Here is a 19,895-nt window from a genome sequence, read left to right on the forward strand (position 1 = left end):
GAATTCCAGAAGATTAAGACAGGGAGATCTCTAAATTCAAGGTCATCTGGGATTAAAGGTGTGGTGGCACACACCTTTAATCTGTGCTCCACCTTCTGCAGGAGACATACATAAAAACATTGGAAGAAGGAAGACTCTCTTCTCTCTATCTCCTTTGATGGCTTGCTGGATGGGACTGACCAACTGCTAGATCCTCGGACTTCCATTCTCAGATGCTGTTGACCATTGTTGGGAGTTGGACTGCAGACTGTTAGCCATCAACAAATTCCTTTACTATATAGACACTACCCATAAGTTCTGTGACTTTAGAGAACCCTGAAAAATACAGAAGTTGGTATTCTGAAATCCTGAGATTTTACCTCACACTAGTCAGCATGGCAAAGATCAAAAATTCAGGTGACAGCAGATGCTGGTGAGGATGTGGAGAAAGAGGAACACTCCTTCATTGCTGGTGGGATTGCAATCTGGTACAACCACTCTGGAAATCAGTCTGGTGGGTACTAAATCAGTACTGTGGGGACACAGTACTTACTGCCTGAGGACCCATATGTACTACTCCTGGGCATATACCCAGAAGATGCTCAAACATATAATAAGGACACATGCTCCACTATGTTCACAGCAGCCATACTTATAATAGCCAGAAGCTGGAAAGAACCCAGATGTCCTTCAACAGAGGAATGGATACAAAAAATGTGGTACAATTACGCAATGGAGTAATACACAGCTACTAAAAACAATAACTTCATGAAATTCTTAGGCAAATGGATAGAACTAGAAAATATCATCCTGACTGAGGTAACCCAATTACAAATGAACACATATGGTATGTACTCACTGATAAGTGGATATTAGTCCAAAGGTTCCAAATACCCAAGATATAATTCATAGTCCACATGAAATTCAAGAAGAAGGAAGATCAAAGTGTGGGTGCTTCAGTCCTTCTTAGAAGCAGAACAAAATACTCACAGGAGCAAATAGGGAGATAAACTGTAGAACTGAGACTGAAGGGAAGGCCACCCAGAGACTGCCCCACCTGGGGATTCATCCCATATACAGTCACCAAACCCAGACACTATTGCGGATCCCAAGAAGTGCATGCTGAAAGGAGCCTGATATGATTGTCTCCTGATATGCCCTGCCCGAGCCTTAAACCTACAGAGATGGATGCTCGAAGTCATCCATTGGACTGAGAGTGGGGTCACTAATAGAGGAGTTAGAGAAAGGACTGAAGGAGTTGAAGTGATTTTGAAACATCATAGGAAGAACAACGATATCAACCAGCCAGACCCCTCAGAGCTCCCAGGGACTAAGCCATCAACCAAGGAGTACACATGGCCCAAGCTGCATATGTAGCAGAGGATGGCCTTGTCAGGCATCAATGGGCGGAGAGGTCTTATAAAGGCTTGGTAGATGCTCCAGTGTAGGGGAATACCCTCATAGAAGCAGGATGGGAGGATGGGATGGGGGTTTCCGGGAGGGGAAAAACAGGGAAAGGAGATAACATTTGCAATGTAAATAAAGAAAATATCCAATAAAAATGGGGAGAGAGAGAGAGAGAGAGAGAGAGAGAGAGAGAGAGAGAGAGAGAGAGAAGAGTCTGGCTATTTATTTATTTATTATGCATAGGCACATGTGTGTGTACCTGAGTATGCATGTGCACCATGTATTCATAAAGTACTCAGTTTGTACTAGAGTGACCAGTTGAGGGCATAAGTTTTCTTGGAAATGGAGTCACAGTTGCAAACTGCCTTGTGAGGAGGCTGTTAGACAGGGAACTTGGGTCCTCTGTAAGAGCATCAAGTGTTCCCACCTAATGAGCCATGGGTCTATGAAAAGAATTGTGTTATGTTAACATAACAAAGTCAGCAAAGCAAAATGAGATAAAGGAAGTAAAACCTGTTTGAACCCGAGACCACTGTATAATGCTGCAGCTCTACTTTAGGCAGTTCAGTGGGCTTTACATTATACAATGTGTGTAGGGTAGGGATGTCACATTTTAGTCAAAGTTCTTTGTTAAGGTGTTTGAAAAAGAAAGAAATTTAAAAGGAGGTGGTTTATAGTTGTTACAATTGCTGAAGGCACAGACATAAGGAAAGAACACATGAGGAAAGGTTTACTGTCAGAGCTACAACCATAGGTAGCTCTGGCAAAGAGCACACATGGGAGTTGCAGATAACTTCTCAGAGAGCACACACAGCTCCTGGCACTGGCCATTATTCCTGAGACTGCACCAGTGGCCACCGCAGAGAAAACCCTGTTTCAGGTCCCTCTCAAGCATGGCCCCTGCTTGCTGTTGTCTAGCTCTCAGTACCCTGAGCAGGTGTTGAAGGAATGACTAATGCCAAGAACTGGGGACATAGATTTTTTCCTCTCTTCTTTCTTTCTTTGTTTCTTTTCCTGCCCATCCTCCCTTCTGTTCCCTTTCCCTCTCATCTTTTCTCCTCTCTCTCCTTATTCTCCCCTAAATCTTTCTCTTCCTCTTCCTCTGCTATTCTTCTCTTCCCTTACTTTAATATTTTATCACTATCTCAGGAAAGTTTTGTTCTTCTTGATGAGTTAAAAAACCATCATACTGATTGTACCACAATGCAGCCATCTGTTAAACAATTTCTACATACCAAACCCCAAATGTATACTTTGTATGTGTATGTCACAGTATATATGTAGATATAGTTATAGATATGCTCTTTTCCATCTTCTCACAACTCTTCTAAAAATATGGCAAGATCCACGTGTGAAAGTGTAGAAACTCTTAGGCTCCAAAAACTTAACATAATAGCTGAAGTTTCTAGAGACACAGCCAAAAGAATTTCTTATTCCTAAGCTGTAATATTTTCATTTGTCATTTATACTTCATAACATATAGAAAATGCAATAGCTTTTTAAGAAATAGGCTACACAGTTCATTCCAGTCAGCGTCAGCCCCGTTCCACCTTGGGCACAGACTTGGCAGACAGTGCCACAGTCCCCAGATCACTCTCTATTCTACAGGTGCCCTAGAACACCCAGGATCTTGGGATCACTAGTGAGGGGAACACAACATCTATCCCAAAACAACCCAGAGGGGCTTGTGCCAGCAGGAAAAGGGACACAGGAATCCTACCCAACAAGCAGCTGGTGTTCCTTCTGATCAGGGCCAACCCTGTGCCAACTTGGGCACAAACTCTGCAGACTGTTCCACTGTACCCAGAGGACTCTCTGCACTACAGGTGCCCTGGCACACCCTGAATCTTAGGATCATTGAAGAGAGTCAGCCTCCAGAGAGGGATCTGACCTCAGGACCCAGGTGAGAGCACCATCTTGTATTCCAGCTCTCTCAGAGACCAGTCCTCCCAGGAGAGCACACAGGCCACAGAAGCAACAGAGTTTTCTGGACAGGGTCACTTTAGGCTTTCATCCTAAGCCAGGAGGCAGAGTTCAGACCCACACCTATGTACCCCTTCCCTGTAAGAGGAGAGCTTGCCTGCAGAAAGTGCTCTGAACAGTGGGACTCTGGAGAGAGTTGGACTCCAAGGAGTACTTACAGAGGGTAACAGAATCACAGGAGGAACAAGCTTCAGGCAGAGACGGCCAGAACATCTTACACCAGAGATTATGAGATGGTAAGAGGCAAACCTAAAAATCTTACTAACAGAAAGAAACCAAGACCACTTGGCATCATCAGAACCCAGTAAGCCCACCACAGCAAGTCCTAGATACCCCAACACACCTGAAAAGCAAGATTTGGTTCTAAATTCATAGCTCATGATGATGGTAGAAGTTTTTAAGAAGGGCATTAATAACTCACTTAAAGAAATACAAGAGAACAGGTAGAAGTCCTTAAAGAGGAAACACAAAAATCACTCAAAGAATACAGGAAATCACTGCTAAACATGTAGAAGTCTTTAAAGAGGAAACACAAAAAATCCCTTAAAGAATTACAGGAAAACACAACTAAACAGGTGATGGAATTGAACAAAACCATCCAAGATCTAAAAATGGATGTAGAAACAATAAAGAAATTCCAAAGAGAGACAACTCTGGAGATATAAATCCTAGGAAAGAAATCAAGAGCCATAGATGTGAGCATCAGCAACAGAATACAAGAAATGGAAGAGAGAATCTCAGGTGCAGAAGATTCCATAGGGAACATGAACACAACAATCAAAGAAAATGCAAAATGCAGAAAGATCCTAACTCAAAAGATCCAGGATATCCAGGACACAATGAGAAGACCAAACCTAAGGATAATGGGTATAGATGAGAATGAAGATTTACAACTTAAAGGGCCAGTAAATATCTTCAACAAAATTATATAAGAAAACTTCCCTAACCTAAAAAACAAGATGCTCATGAACATACAAGAAGGCTACAGAACTCCAATTAGACTGGACCAGAAATGATATTCCTCCCGGCAAATAATAATCAGAACAACAAATGCACTAAAGAAAGATACAATATTAAAAGCAGTAAGGGAAAAAGGTCAAGTAACATATAAAGGCAGACCTATTATGGTTAGACCAGACTTCTCACCAGACAGTATGAAAGCCAGAAGATCCTGGACAGATGTTACATAGACCCTAAGAAAACACAAATGCCAGCCCAGGCTACTATACCAGCAAAACTCCCAATTACCATCGATGGAGAAACCAAAGCTTTCTATAACAAAACCAAATTCACACAATATCTTTCCATGAATCCAGCCCTTCAAAGGATAATAAAGGGAAAACTCCAACATGAGGAGGGAATTATGCCTTAGAAAAAGCAAGAAAGTAATCCTTCAACAAGCCTAAAAGAAGACAGCCACAGAATAGAACCCCAACTCTTAACAATGAAAATAACTGTAAGCAACAATTACTTTTCCTTATTATCTCTTAATATCAATGAATTTAATTCCCCAATAAAAAGACATAGACTAACAGACTAAAACAGGATCCATCATTTTGCTGCATACAGGAAACCCACCTCAGGGAAAAATATAGACACTACCTCAGAGTAAAAGGGTGAAAAACAATTTTCCAAACAAATGATCTGAAGAAACAAGCTGGAGTAGCAATTCTAATATTGAATAAAATCAACTTCCACCCCAAAGTTATCAACAAAGACAAGGAGGGGCAGTTCATACTCATCAAAGGTAAAATTTTCCAAGATGAACTCTCAATTCTGAATATCTATGCTCCAAATGCAAGGGTAACCACATTCATTAAGGAAACTTTAGTAAAGCTCAAAGCACACATAGCACCTCACACAATAATAGTGGGAGACATCAACATCCCACTCACACCAATAGACAGATCCTGGAAACAGAAACTAAACAAAGAAACATTGAAACTAACAGGGGCTATGAAACAAATTGATTTAATAGATATCTATAGAAACTTTTATCCTAAAACAAAAGGCTATACCTTCTTCTCAGAACTTCATGCTACCTTCTTCAAAATTGACATTATAATTGGTCACAAAACAAGCCTCAAGAGATACAAAGGTATTGAAATTGCCCCAAGCATTCTATCAGATCACCATGGACTAAGTCTGATCTTCAATAACAGCACAAATAATAGAAAGTCAACATTCATGTGGAAGCTGAAGAACACTCTACTCTATGATAACTTAGTCAAGGAAGAAATAAAAAAAGAAATTAAAGACTTTTTAGAGTTTAATGAAAATGAAGTCACAACATACCCAAATTTATGGGACACAGTGAAAGCAGTCCTAAAAGGAAAACTCTTAGATCTGAGTGCCTCCAAAAAGAAACTAGAAAGAGCATACACTAGCAGCTTGACAGCACACATAAAAGCTCTAGAACAAAAGAAAGCAAATTCACACAAGAGGAGTAGACAGCAGGAGACAATCAAACTTAGGGCTGAAATCCACCAAGTAGAAACAAAAAGAACTATACAAATAATCAACCAAACCAGGAGCTGGTTCTTTGAGAAAATCAACAAGATAAATAAACTATTAGCCAGACTAACTAGAGGGTACAGGGACATTATCCTAATTAAGAAAATAAGAAATGAAAAAAGACACATAACAACAGAACCTAAGGAAATCCAAAACATCATCAGATCCTACTACAAAAGGCTATGATCAACAAAACTGGAAAACCTGGATGAAATGGACAATTTCCTAGACAGATACCAGCAACAAAAGTTAAATCAGGATCAGATTAACAGTCTAAACAGTCCTATTTCCCCTAAAGAAATAGAAGCAATCATCAATAGTCTCCCAATCAAAAAACACCCAGGACCAGATGGGTTTGGTGCAAAGTTATATCAGACCTTCAAAGAAGACCTAATTCCAATTCTCCTAAAACTACTCCACAAAATAGATACAAAAGGTACTCTACCCAATTGTGTGAAGCCACAATTAGTCTAATACCTAAACCACATAAAAACTCAACAAAGCAAGAGAACTTCACACCACTTCCCTTATGAATATCCATGCAAAAATACTCAATAAAATTTTCACAAACCAAATCCAAGAAACATCAAAATGATCACCCATCATGATCAAGTAGGCTTCAACCAAGGGATGAAAGGATGGTTTAATATAAGGAAATCCATCAACATAATCCATTATATAAACAAAAATCAAAGACAAAAACCACATGATCATCTAGTTAGATGCTGAGAAAGCATTTGACAAAATCCAACACCCATTCATGATAAAAGTCTTGGAAAGATCAGNAATTCAAGGCCCATACCTAAACATAATAAAGACAATATACAACAAACCAGTAGACAACATCAAATGAAATGGAGAGAAACTTGAAGCAATCGCATTAAAATCAGGGACTAGACAAGGCTGTCCACCTTCTCCCTACCTATTCAATATTTTACTTGAAGTCCTAGCCAGAGCAATTAGACAACAAAAGGAGATCAAGGGGATACAATTTGGAAAGCAAGATGTCAAAAAATCACTACTTGCAGATGATATGATAGTATATATAAGTGACCCTAAAAATTCTACCAGAGAACTCCTAAACCTGATAAACAGCTTCAGTGAAGTAGTTGGATATAAAATTAACTCAAACTAATCAGTGGCCTTTCTCCAGGCTGAGAAAGAAATTAGGGAAAAACACCTTTCACAATAGTCACAAATTATATAAAGCACTGGAGTTTGACTCTAACTAAGGAGGTGAAAAATCTGTATGATAGGAACTTCAAGTTTCTGAAGAAAGAAATTGAAAAAGATCTCAGAAAATGGAAAGATCTCCCATGCTCATGGATTGGCAGGATAAATATAGTAAAAATGGCTATCTTGCCAAAAGCAATCTACAGATTCAGTGCAACCCCCATCAAAATTAGAACTCAATTCTTCACCAAGTTAGAAAGGGGATATTGCCAAATCATCAGGAATAACAAAAAACCTAGGATAGCAAAAACTATTCTCAGCAATAAAAGAACCTCTGGTGGAAACACCATGCCTGAACTCATGCTGTACTACAGAGCAATTGTGATAAAATCTGCATGCTATTTGTACAGTGACAGATCTTTCACAAAGGAGCTAAAGCCATCCCGTGGAAAAAAAGACATTTTCAACAAATGGTGCTGGCACAACTGGTGGTTATCCTGTAGAATAATGTGAATTGATCCATTCTTAGCTCCTTGTACAAAGCTCAAGTCTAAGTGGATCAAGGAACTGCACATAAAACCAGAGACACTAAAACTTATAGAGGACAAAGTGGGAAAAAGCCTTGAATATATGGGCCCATGGAAAAAATCCATGAACAGAACAGCAATGACTTGTGATGTAAGATGAAGAATCAACACATGGGACCTCATAAAATTGCAAAACTTCTGTAATGCAAAAGACACTGTCAATAAGACAAAAAGGCCACCAACAGAATGGGAAAGGATCCTTACCAATCCTAAATCAGATAGGGGACTAATATCCAATATATACAAAGAACTCAAGAAGCTGGACTCCAGAAAATCATAAAACCCCATTAAAAATGGGGTACAGAGCTAAACAAAGAATTGTCAACTGAGAAATACAGAATGGCTGAGAAGCACCTGAAAAAGATCTTCAACATCCTCAATCATCAGGGAAATGCAAATCAAAACAGAATCAGGATATAGCTGTCTCCTGTGAGGCTATGTCTGGCAAATACAGAAGTGGATGCTCACAGTCATCTATTAGATGGAACACAGGGCCCCCAATGGAGTAGATAGAGAAAGTATCCAAGGAGCTTAAGAGGTCTGCAAGCCTATAGGAGGAACAACAATATGAACTAACCAGTATCCCCAGAGCTCCTGTCTTTAGCTGCATATGTCGCAGAAGATGGCTTAGTCGGCCATCATTGGGAGGAGAGGCCTTTGGTCTTGCAAAGATTATATGTCCCAGTACATGGGAATGCCAGGGCCAGGAAGCAGGAATGGTTGGGCTGGGGAGCAGGGCAGGGGGAGGGTATAGGGGACTTTCAGGATAGCATTTGAAATGTAAATGAAGAAAATAGCTAATAATAAAAAGAAATAGGCTACACTTATTACACCTTTTTTTTCCTATCTAGAATTTACCCTCAGTCCTAAAACAGAGTTTAATACCATTGTAAACTCATCTACTAACAAAAATAAAGCCCCAGACAAATTGTGAAATTGCCTGCAAAATTTCATGTTTCTGGCCAGTCTGGATTCTTCCATTAGTTATATGTACACAAGATTGGACAGAAACTCAAAGCAATTTTGTTCCAGAACATTCATTTTGAATTTTGCCCTTCAAAGATGTTTTTCCTGATTGTCAGGAGCCATAACGGGAGAAGCTAATAACTAGCAGGTGATCATACTGAAGTGGACTGCCTCATATTATTGTATAATCTGCAACAGGGGAGCCCTCATTAAGCAAGGCTGTGAGGGGCTTATTTTAGGAAAGATTTCTGCTATTAATATGCTTTTCCTTTTATTATTAAACATATAACAATCACTAAGTAGGAGCATACCCCTTTGGCAGATCTCTGAAGATACACAAAGATGTACAAGACTTGTAATCTTGTAATGACGCTATATAGACAAATAGATGACTTAAGTATTAATGATAATCCTTTAAGAATTCCTAAAATTATATCTGTTATTATTAAGCTCTTTTATTAATGGGACTGCTATTAAGTCCTTTTCTGATAGTCAAAGCTGCAGTAAGAGCTCTGTCAGTCTCCCAAGTGTCACCACTTAATTGTTCTTAGATGATAACCAGACTTTCTCCTACTCAGAGCACATTCCAAGAGGTTGTAAATCAATTAACCAAAAGTCATTAAAAGGGAACTAATGATTTATTATAGGTGTTAGGACAGAAGATAAAATATCAACTGGGTTTATCTATACAAAACTTCACTAATAACTTAGTTAAGGTTTTAAACCTACAGTGAATCTGTGGAGTTGAGACAGGTGATAGATGTTTAGCTAGATAATTACTCCTAAGGGCTATGCATGTAAATATTCACTGTTGTAAACTTCTATTTGAATTTATGATTTGATTTTTTGTGTGAAATTGTGATGAACTTTGTAACATGTGATCATGTATTCTGAAAGTACTGAGGACAAGGAGATGAGCAAGATTGATAGAGGAGACTTTTTTGTCTTTCCCCACTTAGACGAGAATATTTCCCCTTTTCCCGCTTATAATCAGGATCTTTTTTATTTTCCCCTTAGATCGCTTTTGTAGGAAACGTTTTGAAACTTAGTAATAAACTCTATATCACTTCTCTAAGTATCTTCTCTTCCTGTGACTTCCAACTAGCAGGCTGAAAGTTAGAGCCCAGCAGTTCTGCTGAGATAGAACAAAGGCTGCATTGCTTAATCCTCCACTGTTAAACTACAGGTGTTAATCTTCTAAGCCAGCAGTCTTTTACCCTCAGAAAGAGCAAGAACGTTTTTAGGACTTTCTAGAAGTTATCATCAGCATTTCAGTATAATTAGAGAACAAGAAAGCCCTAGACACTCAGCCATCACTAGAGTCCTACTCTGTGACTCCACCCCTACCTTGCCCAAGGATGGGAGGCTCCTGGCACCTGATCACTAAAAGATATAGAAAGGTTTTACACAATTGAAATGTAAATATTTCTGGTTAAAAAGAAAAACTAAAGTGTTTATGTGTGCATGTGTGTGTGCATGCGTAAGTACGTGTGTGTGTGTGTGTGTGTGGTGTGTGTGTGTATGTGTGTGTATATTTATGCTTGCATGGCTGGTAGACAACTTATGGGAATAGTTTATTTCCTTTCAACCACACAATTCAAACAACTTTGCAGCAAGCACCTTAATAACCCTCAGCCATCTTGCTGGCCCTTGTTTTCTGTTTCGATGGTTCTTGCACATTATTTTCATAGTATTTAAGTAGAGCTTCTATTTACCGAGCATATGTCACATCTTGCAAGACAGGTTGGCATAGCCTTATAGTAACTGTAGTGATCATATGTAGACAACCTATGGCTGTGTTCCGTCTTGCTTCTAAAGATTTTGTTCCATAAAGGGTAGGTACTCTGTCACTTCTTCACCCCCCAATTTCCTTCGTTTTTCTTTCTTCTTCTCCCTATAGGTAACTCTCACTTACTTTCTCATCATTAAGAAGTCCAACTGAGACACATTTATTTCCCAAGATAGCGTCAGTGAACAGGCTTATAGTCAAACTACAGCCAGCTTCACTGAATACACCTCTCATGGTATAATATATCAGATCAACTGACGAGAAACTTAAGAATTCTCTTTGAGTTGATCTAGATAGACAATTTCACATGAAATTTTTACAAAACCAACTCCAACTATAGTTAAAAACAAATAACTACATTTCACAATGTAAAAAAATATGGACCAATATAGCATACCCCCTCAAAGAAATTGTGACCTTAACGAGGCTTAACTTATGTGTAAGGGACCCCTCCTCCTTCCTTTACAATCAGGAGTCACAGTTCCCAGTTGCTCTTGAGACACATCTGTGGAGTTACTATGGTTCCCAAAATTGCTGCTATGTCCAGGTGTTCACTGTTTCTATGTATGCTCTTTCTAATTTAAAATTATGTATTATGAATTATACACTGTGTACATGTTCACATATACACTGCACACACAATTAACAAACACATGCAAGTTATTTCTACCAAAAATTTTCTGAAGCGTTACTAATAAATCTAAATTCATTAACCTAAATTCAGGGAACACTGTACTTTTCCATTGTCAGCCACTGTACCTCCAGCTGCATGTAGTAACGTCCAGCTTACTGTCACTAGGTAATGAGGAATCCTGCCAGTTCTGAAAATCTATAACCCCAGAGTCCCAGGGGCCCCTGTCTAATGGAAGGAACTCTCCCTGTTGGTCCTGGGCCAATGACTACTAGAGGGAGTTGTGTAAGTTACCAAGGGAAGTATTTTATTCTCAGAGGCTGAACTCAGGACCCCTTTTAATATGGGTTGCCTCTTATAATGGTTTGTTGGTCATGTCAAGATGCACTATCAATGAGTCCCCTGAATGTTTTTAGTGGTTTCAGAGACAGATAACATACAAGTCTGTGAATGAAGAGGACTTTACTTAATGTGACACTGTCACCCAATCTCTTAAGACTCATCAATTCTAATTCACTTATGCCTCTTTGGAATGTTTAGCCCAACTCATCTGCTTAGAGCATTTCAATTCTACTGATGTGCTTTTCAATTAGTGGCTCAGGAAAGTAACACGAGTGACATGAGGAGCAGTGATATGACACTGTGCTGTGTCAAGCCGGGATCCATGGCTTCCCTGTTCAGTGACTGGAGCCCCATGTCCTCATTCTCAAACCTCAGTGTTTGAGGTCAGATGCTTTCTCAGAGGTCAGAGAAAGCATCTTCTAATAAGAGTTCTGTTGATCCACAAACTGAATACACTTTGGTTGGCACCTAAGACAATGTACAAGGTCATAGTTGCCCAAGACACTCCCAACATCTTACTTCTCATGTTAATATCTCTAGCATAAACCCAAACTTCACTTTCACCCATGTGTAAGTGAGCATTGGATTCTCTCTACCCCACAGCAGTTGTGTGGTGTTCTCTCACTTTTTCTGAACTCCTCAAGCACCATAAATCATTTATTTCTCTCCTTGCCATGCTGAACTAAGGAGACTAGATACAATTTAATGTTCACAGATATCTCAAAAGTAGAAATATAATATGGGGTTTCAAATGTTCCTGTGATTAAATTAAGTAAAGTGGTACGCAGAAAAATAACACCATACCATAGGCTTATATTTGTAGGAGGAATATAGATAGCTGAACTTAATTAACTTTATTTTGTATCTATAACTTAATCTGAGATTATTCTTATAGCAGGACAATTTATAATGACTCAATTTGTCTTAAAGTTTTGTAAATGTTACAACAGAATGATGTGCTAATTTCTGGGAAAGTTGTGTCGCTCTCCCATGATTTGTAGAGTCTTGACAAAACCTTCTGCCACATTCCTTGTCCTTTCTCCTCTGTGTTTCCTATTTACTTACTTAGGTTTTCTTTTGTAAAGAATAAAAGTCATGGTTGCTTTACTTGATAGATTGAATTGATGGGTACATACATGGTTTAGTTAGGGTTTATAATTAACAAATAAATTATTATAATTTATCAGAATTCATGAGAATTTGGAGAAATATAAACATTTCTAGAACAAATGGCTAGAATTTGCATGTTGCTCTCAAAGCCTAAAGTTAAATGCCTGAACAACATGTGGCTGACACTCTCCCAAGCTTTGTCACTCCCTGCTATTGTTATGCACTTGAAGATTTTGAAAATGTAGAATAGACTGGAGGAAAAAAAAAAAAAACACCTCTACTATTTTGAATCAATTTAACAATTAGAGAAGGTAAACCTTTAAATTAAATTAATATGGTACTATTTTATAAACATAAGACAAGAAAAATTCATTTCATACTGATTATTTAAAAATATATATCATTGGCACTGAGACAGAGCATACCCAGTAACTACTGTGATTTGAAATAGTCTGTTGGTACCTACTTAGTTATGGGTATTAGACATGCATTTATTCATGTATTTTAAACATTGTAGAACTCCCATTTTAAGGATCATTACTAATTCACACAACAAATAATTTCAGAATAAATAAGTATAATTTAATATTTAGTGACATGCATTGATGAGTGCCATGCAAATAATGCAACACTCTTGACAAACAGCATACCTTGTCTTTGTGCAGGAGATGCCTGGCTGGCCCTGGTGGACAAGAACACCTCTCTCTTCCTGAGACCTGCTGTCCTAACTTAATCACTGTCTCCAAACTGAAGCAAACCAACAAGTGCCAAGTCCTCCTGCCAACCAGTAAGACACTGACTGGGAAGACAGCAAGGCTCAGGGTTACCCTTGTCTACCTTTCACATCAAACTAAAAATCAAAATAAAATAATTGTGTGATATTTTTTACTACAAAATTTCTGCAATATCCTAGTGCTTATTTATATCCAGAAAAATGAGGTTTTTATTATTCAAATACAAAATACCCACTCAAGTTGGGCACATCAATCTTTAGCATATGCAGGCAGCTTCATGAACAGGAAGCTATAGAGAGGATCTACACAGCTTTCCTGTTCTGGGTTGTAGTCAACATCTATTTTTGCAATGAAATGTATTAAAGAGAAGATAACAGTTGTACCTATTTTCTGAATCAGGCTCCAAATCACACTCTTCAAAATGGCAGCAGTTTCTCTAAAGTAATCCTTTTGTGGTGGTCGTCATGCAGAAAAGATGCTTAGCAGGGCTTGAATACCATTAAATAGCAGTCTTCCAAAAATACCTGTGAAGAAGTATTATAAATATGAATAAAAATAATCCTCTGAAATGTTTTCATTTAATCTAAGCCCATATTTTTATTAAATATTATGTGCCATGGCTCTATTTACTTATATTTTGAATCTCAATATCATATACACAAATGATGATACTGTTTTTAATGTGATGTATTTATCTAGCTGAATTTTCTTACATGATTACAACAGTGAAGAGATCACTTTTCACATCTCTTTATGTGCATATTTTCACAATTCCTCAGTTTTTAAGAGATACATTATATTTTATAATGTACTTAGCATTTGTAAAGTTTTTATTTTGTATTTTATTTAATAGATTTAAAAACTTAGTAAATATTTGACATTTTAAACTATTTGAGTCATTAAGTCATTGGTTCTCTGGTGACCTGCAATGAATTTGCATTTTTGAGGTTGTATCTATTTTGAACAATTTAAGTGAAGTTCATTCTTTCATAAAATTCACCATTTAATGAAATTATTTTTTGTTTATATAATATGCTTTTGGTAGGCTCAAAAGTGTGCGAAGAGGAACTGATGTGGAAGTTTGAACCCAAATATCAGTAGCTCAGTGACATAGTCAAGGTTTACATTCCTATTGTTGATTTAAGTCAGGCGGGTTAGCTTTCGTGTTATAGTTAGACATTCTGCTTTCACGTGATCAGCTATAGCTCACCTATCTTAAAGAGGTCTGCTTTTTGCCCTCATCTGATTAGTATATAAAACTTATCCAGAAATAGTTTCATTGTCATCCTCATAATGATCAAAGCAAGGTCTGAGAGCCTGTCAAGCTGACTCAAAATCCATCACCATATATTCTTACAGCTGTACACTCCTTCAACTCTCCAAAAATTCATTTACATAAAACTATGTTCTACAAAAGACAATGACTGCCTTCATTTTAAATACATGGAATTCGCTCATTTCTCTTTCGATGTATTGTTCCTGGCTGTTCTGGAAAATAATCATCACAGCCATTGACTCCTCTTCCTTTTTCATCTCCTCTCATAAGAGCAGCCATTTTCCCAGTAGTCTAAGCTAGGGAGCTTCAGCGATTCCAGACTTCTCATTCTTCCTCTGTGTTCTATTAGTTTCTAAATCATATTGCTTGGCCCTCTGTAATCTTAGATCTTTTTTCTCTCTATTCCTAGCCCTGCTGTGGTCTAAGTGAGCAGTTTCACATATTGCCATTGATTCTGCATCCACATTGATACTGCATCCACAATGACAGTGTAGACTGCAAATCAGAAAAGAGGAGAGTGGGTACTGATACTTATCAGCATGCACTTTTATTTATATATACTCATGTATTTACTTATTAGCAGAACTTATATTTGTATGCACTCATAAATCAAATTCATTTTAATATATCTTTTCTTCATTCTCCATTGCATCTTATGTCTTATGCTATCTATTGAAAATTTAAGACTAAAAAAGGCAAGGATGCTGAGGGTGGTGGTTTGAATATGCTTGGCTCAGGGAGTGGCACTATTTGGAGGTATGGCCTTGTTAGAGTAGGTATATCTCTGTGGGTTTGGGCCTTAAGACCCTCTTCATAGTTGTCTGGAAGTGAGTCTTCCACTAGCAGCCTTCAGATTAAGATGTAGAACTCTCAGCTCCTCCAGTGCCACGCCTGCCTAAATGCTGCCCTGCTCCCACCTTGTTAATAATGGAATGAACCTCTGACCTGTAATCCAGCCCAATTGCTTTGGCCATGGTGTGTGTTCACAGCAGTAAAACTCTAACTAAGACAATGAGCATAAGAACTTTGTGGCTCAGTGAGAAAGCAGGATGGGCACCTAACACTGTGAGATGAGTTTTGTAACAGTGGTTCTGCTACAGAACAGGTGCTATGACATCGAAGGATTCATTTTAGGTGACTATTGAGTCACCGAAGATTACAATCTACAAGAGCAAAGTCTAAACAGAAAAAATAAAAATAAAATAAAATAAAACAAAACAAAAAATAAAGAAAAAATTCCAAATGTATGTATGATCATAGCTGGATACAGAGAGGTGAACCAAGTATCTGATGTGTTTAGAAAAATTAAAAATAATTCTTGAAATTGGTGCTAATTATAACACTAGTTTATAGACATAAGTTATTATAGCTTATAAAGCATGTTTGGCTATATTAGGGGAGGTAAGTATAACCCAAGTATGACTCAGTAGATAAAGAATTTGGATTTTTAGAGAGATAACTACAACTGGAGAGTTGAGGAGTGGATGATTCTTATGTCTGGAATCGCTCAGTTCACTTCCTTCCTCTATAGAAACAGTGCAAACATTTCACCATTTAGAACTGACCACCTTTGGTGTTCCACAGTGGCTGGGACTGTTCAGATATCTAGCTGATGTCAAATGTCCTCATCTTTCTTTGCAAGGGTATTTAAAACCAAAAGTGTTGATTATCTTTTGTTAACCATGTATAATGTGCAGTTTTTAATGATACCAGGTGGGCCATCCTGATTCCAGATTAACTACCTTCCACTCACATGATTTTCTTCCCCCGCTTGCTGCCACCTGTCTGGTACCAAAGCTGCTCAACTGTGGAAGCTGACAGCTGGTTCTTCAGTGGGGAATGATGGGAGCAGAAGTCAGGTGAAAATGGTTCATTAGCAATGAGACAGAAAAATCTGCAGCCTCCCTGAGGACATCTTGGGTGTTGTGTCTGCCTGCTAATTTACCGGACACAGAGCTAATTATGAAAATAAAATAAAAATTTTCAATATCTTTAGAGGTACCTAGGATATGATGTCATCATCCTCGACACACTGATATATCTTTTGGCTGAGATTTCCATTTCAATATGAAGTGTAACATAAAGGCTATAGACAAATTCTCTGATAGCTTATTTTCACAGGGTGGTTCAGGAAGGAACCCAGACTAGCAAGTTGGCTTGTAAGACTCTGATCACTCACAAACTGTCTGAAATCCCATAATTCCTTCATCTCTAGTCTTCAACAACAAGTCAACAGAACAGAACCTAAAGCCCATGACATTCTGACCATGCTTGTAGATTTCTTTCTTTTTATGTCCCATTTCCTTCCATTTATATTAATAAGACACTTATCTGAGTTATCTCTCAGCTATGGGTTTGAAACTGTTTAAGGCTCTTTCAGCTTTGTGCTAGAATGCTTGATATCACTAGAAACAAAGCTTGTTATACTTGGAATTATTATTATTATTATATACTTTTTAAAATTTTAATGTGGCCCCCCACACATTCTAAGATGTATGTATATGTTGAAGCCGGTGGAATGTTGAAGCCGGTGGACAGCTTGCAGTAGTCCTCTCTGCCAGCCATGTGGGTTCAGAGGACCAGGTTCTGGTTGACAGTCTTAGTGGCTTGTACCTTTTCACATTCACTATCTTGCCAGCTTTTGAAATAAAAAATTATGCTACTTTTATAAATGATATATAGAGGTAAGATGTCATGAAATTAGGATTTTTGCAAGGACTTTACATCTGCTTCATGGCAGTGGTGACTTAATTATTCACACACAAATATTCTTATAGTAAGTCCATTGTCACAGAATATTTCCCGTTCTTATAGAAAGTCCATTGTCAGTAGTGCTCAAATCATTCACACACATAACCCTTCTCATAGTAGGTCAATTATCACCGATTATTACATAAGAATTCTTCAATTACAGAGATGAATTACACTTAACTAATGACTGTTACTGACAGGCTGATTGGTGTAGTGGTGCGCTCCTCAAATCCCAGCACTATGAAGGCAGAACCAGGAACATTGACCAATGTTTGAATCCAGCATGGTCTACATAGTGAATTCCATGCCATCAAGGGCTATTTAGTAAGAGGCTGATTCAAAGAACAAATAAACAACAACAACAAAATCTTATTTCTAAGATATGAATCATAACAACACTAACAGCATAGCATAAAAAGCTTCATGCTTACAAAAAAACCACCTAAAGCCAAAAACCAAAAATAAACAAAAAAACAAAAAAACCACCACCAAGAAACTCCCCACCAAAACTGCATGATGGCTCACCTGTACTGGCCTTCTCTTTACCAGACCCTGGCTAATAGAGCAATTTCTCATGTTAGAAACACACGGACACAAGGATAACCATGAATGAGACCAGCACAGTCCTAAAAATAAACTTTTCTAAAGTCTTGCAGGCCCTTTGTTATCTGGACTTCCTTGTCACAAGTGTGCCCTTCTTTCTGGTCCTTTTCATTACTCGGTGGCCCCTGGCTCTGCCATTTGTGACAGCCACTTTAAGTCACAATGGTAGGTCTGTTACTATTAGTTAAGAATTCTATTCAAGTTCACGGTAAGTAGATTTTTTCTCCTATAATCCTTGACATCCTTAGTAGTGAGGGTCATAGGGCTGTCTGCAGCAGACAGTCAAGCCAAGAATGAATTGGTTGTTGAAACATTTTATTCACAATACCATGAACTCCCTAACCATCCCCGTTACTGCCATGTGTCACCCTTATACCACATGTACATTCTATCTAAAAAAAGAGGAGTCTCTTTTATTTCCGTAAATCCAATATCACAGAACAAAACTGCTTTTCAGGCATGGCAAACAAGTCTCTTCCCCAAGAGGAGCTGCAGGTTGCAATGGGCTTAACAGACTTAGTTCTCTGCAGAGTGCTAGAGTCTGGGAGGGGTTTCAGGACTGGAAAAGGTGTTTCCTTGCCTACCCACCACAGGCACACAGCTTTTAGCACTTCTGGTTTCAAGGCACAAAGTCAGGCAGGAACTGGTAATGAGGTAACGCCCATAGAAAGAGGGCCAGAGGCCTGACAGCATGCCAGGGCAGAGAGTCATTTGGCTCCAGGCTTCTGGGAGCTGAGCTTCTGTTATCACCACTCTCTCCAATTGCTACTGAGTGGAGGGATTTGCTTCACATCATGAAATAGAAGCCTGCTCCTTGATTGGTCTAAAGAGTAATTTTTAAAAGTGAAGACTAATTGGGCTGATTTTGCTGTTATGATTTAGCTTTCTGTAATTCATAAGGATGGAAACTGTGGGTGGAAATGGCTTGAATTAAAATTAATGTTTTAATCCTCTCCCAAAGAATTATCTCTCCTCAAGAACCGGAAAATATTTCAAATGCAGATGAACAAAAGTATTTATTTTTTGTAGCTCTATGAGCTATATAAAAAACTTCAAATATTTCAGAAATAATGTATTTATGAAAACTCTTCTAATCCTTAAAAAAATACAAGATCAGTTTAGAAAAAATGTTAAGACAGTTTTACTCTCCCTTCCCTTCCCAGGACCATGGTACGATTTATGTCCTACCCATAAGAGCTAAGAGGCATGTAGATGATGCCTTTCTTCGGGATGGGACGCCAGAGATTTGAATACTGGCAAAATGCCTGGTAGCATCAATGGATTTATGATCTACAGTGGTCATCAGCTTCAGCTTAGAAGCTGATTTGCTAATCAATTTGTTAATGTCTAAAGAAAGATGTCAGTGGCCTGGGAGCAAAACATGTAGATTCATTTTCGCAGATGATCTGCTGCCATCAGAATGTAATACTTCTTCGAAAATTGCCTTAAAACATAGTTAAAATAACAGATATTGGGGGTTCACTTAATCAAGTCCATTATTTAAATTCACACACACACACTTACCTTTCTCTAAGATACCCAAGACACTTCTTACAGTCTTCACTGTATCAGCAAAACTTGTTAACATTGTAAGCAGCCTTATAATAAAAAGAAATACGGCTGCTATAATGGTATAAATCAGTCAGAAATCTAGAAAAAAACATGGGAGGGTGAAAAGGAGAAAGGATGGGGGTGGTCTTAGAAGGCCTTTGACATGTAAGTGATAAAGACTATGGAGAGGAAGGGTGCAAGTGTGTGTGTTGTGGGGGTGGGGAGAAGTGATAGTGGGAGAGAGCAGCCAAGCAGGGAAACTCTAAAACCAACATATGAAAGTGCCACCGAGGCTGGGCAGTGGAGATGCATGACTGTGGAGCGCTGCTATCTCGTAAACATCCTGTGCTGAGTCATTTCCTCAGTACTATCTCGTAAACATCCTGTGCTGAGTCATTTCCTCAGTACTATCTCGTAAACATCCTGTGCTGAGTCATTTCCTCAATAACAACTCGTAAACATCCTGTGCTGGAAATCCCCGCCCCGGGCAGCTCCGCCT

At 38.4% G+C, this 19,895-nt stretch overlaps 1 protein-coding gene across 5 annotated transcripts in view; it reads right to left on the reverse strand.

Annotated features, from left to right (window-relative positions):
• The window catches only part of Cntn5 (contactin 5), a 1,179,522-nt gene that overhangs the window by 915,930 nt on the left and 243,697 nt on the right, over positions 1–19,895 (reverse strand). For 4 of the 5 annotated variants that reach the window (XM_021171282.2, XM_029481828.1, XM_029481827.1 and 1 more), the window contains one exon: positions 13,599–13,739. The gene's annotated coding sequence lies outside the window, so the exon portion shown is untranslated. Of the gene's footprint in view, positions 1–13,598; positions 13,740–19,369; positions 19,444–19,895 lie in introns of those variants that run through there. The other variant, XM_029481829.1, reaches the window with a different exon arrangement.

This window comes from Mus caroli, chromosome 9 (assembly GCF_900094665.2).
Source record: "Mus caroli chromosome 9, CAROLI_EIJ_v1.1, whole genome shotgun sequence".
Classification (NCBI taxonomy): Eukaryota; Metazoa; Chordata; class Mammalia; order Rodentia; family Muridae; genus Mus; species Mus caroli.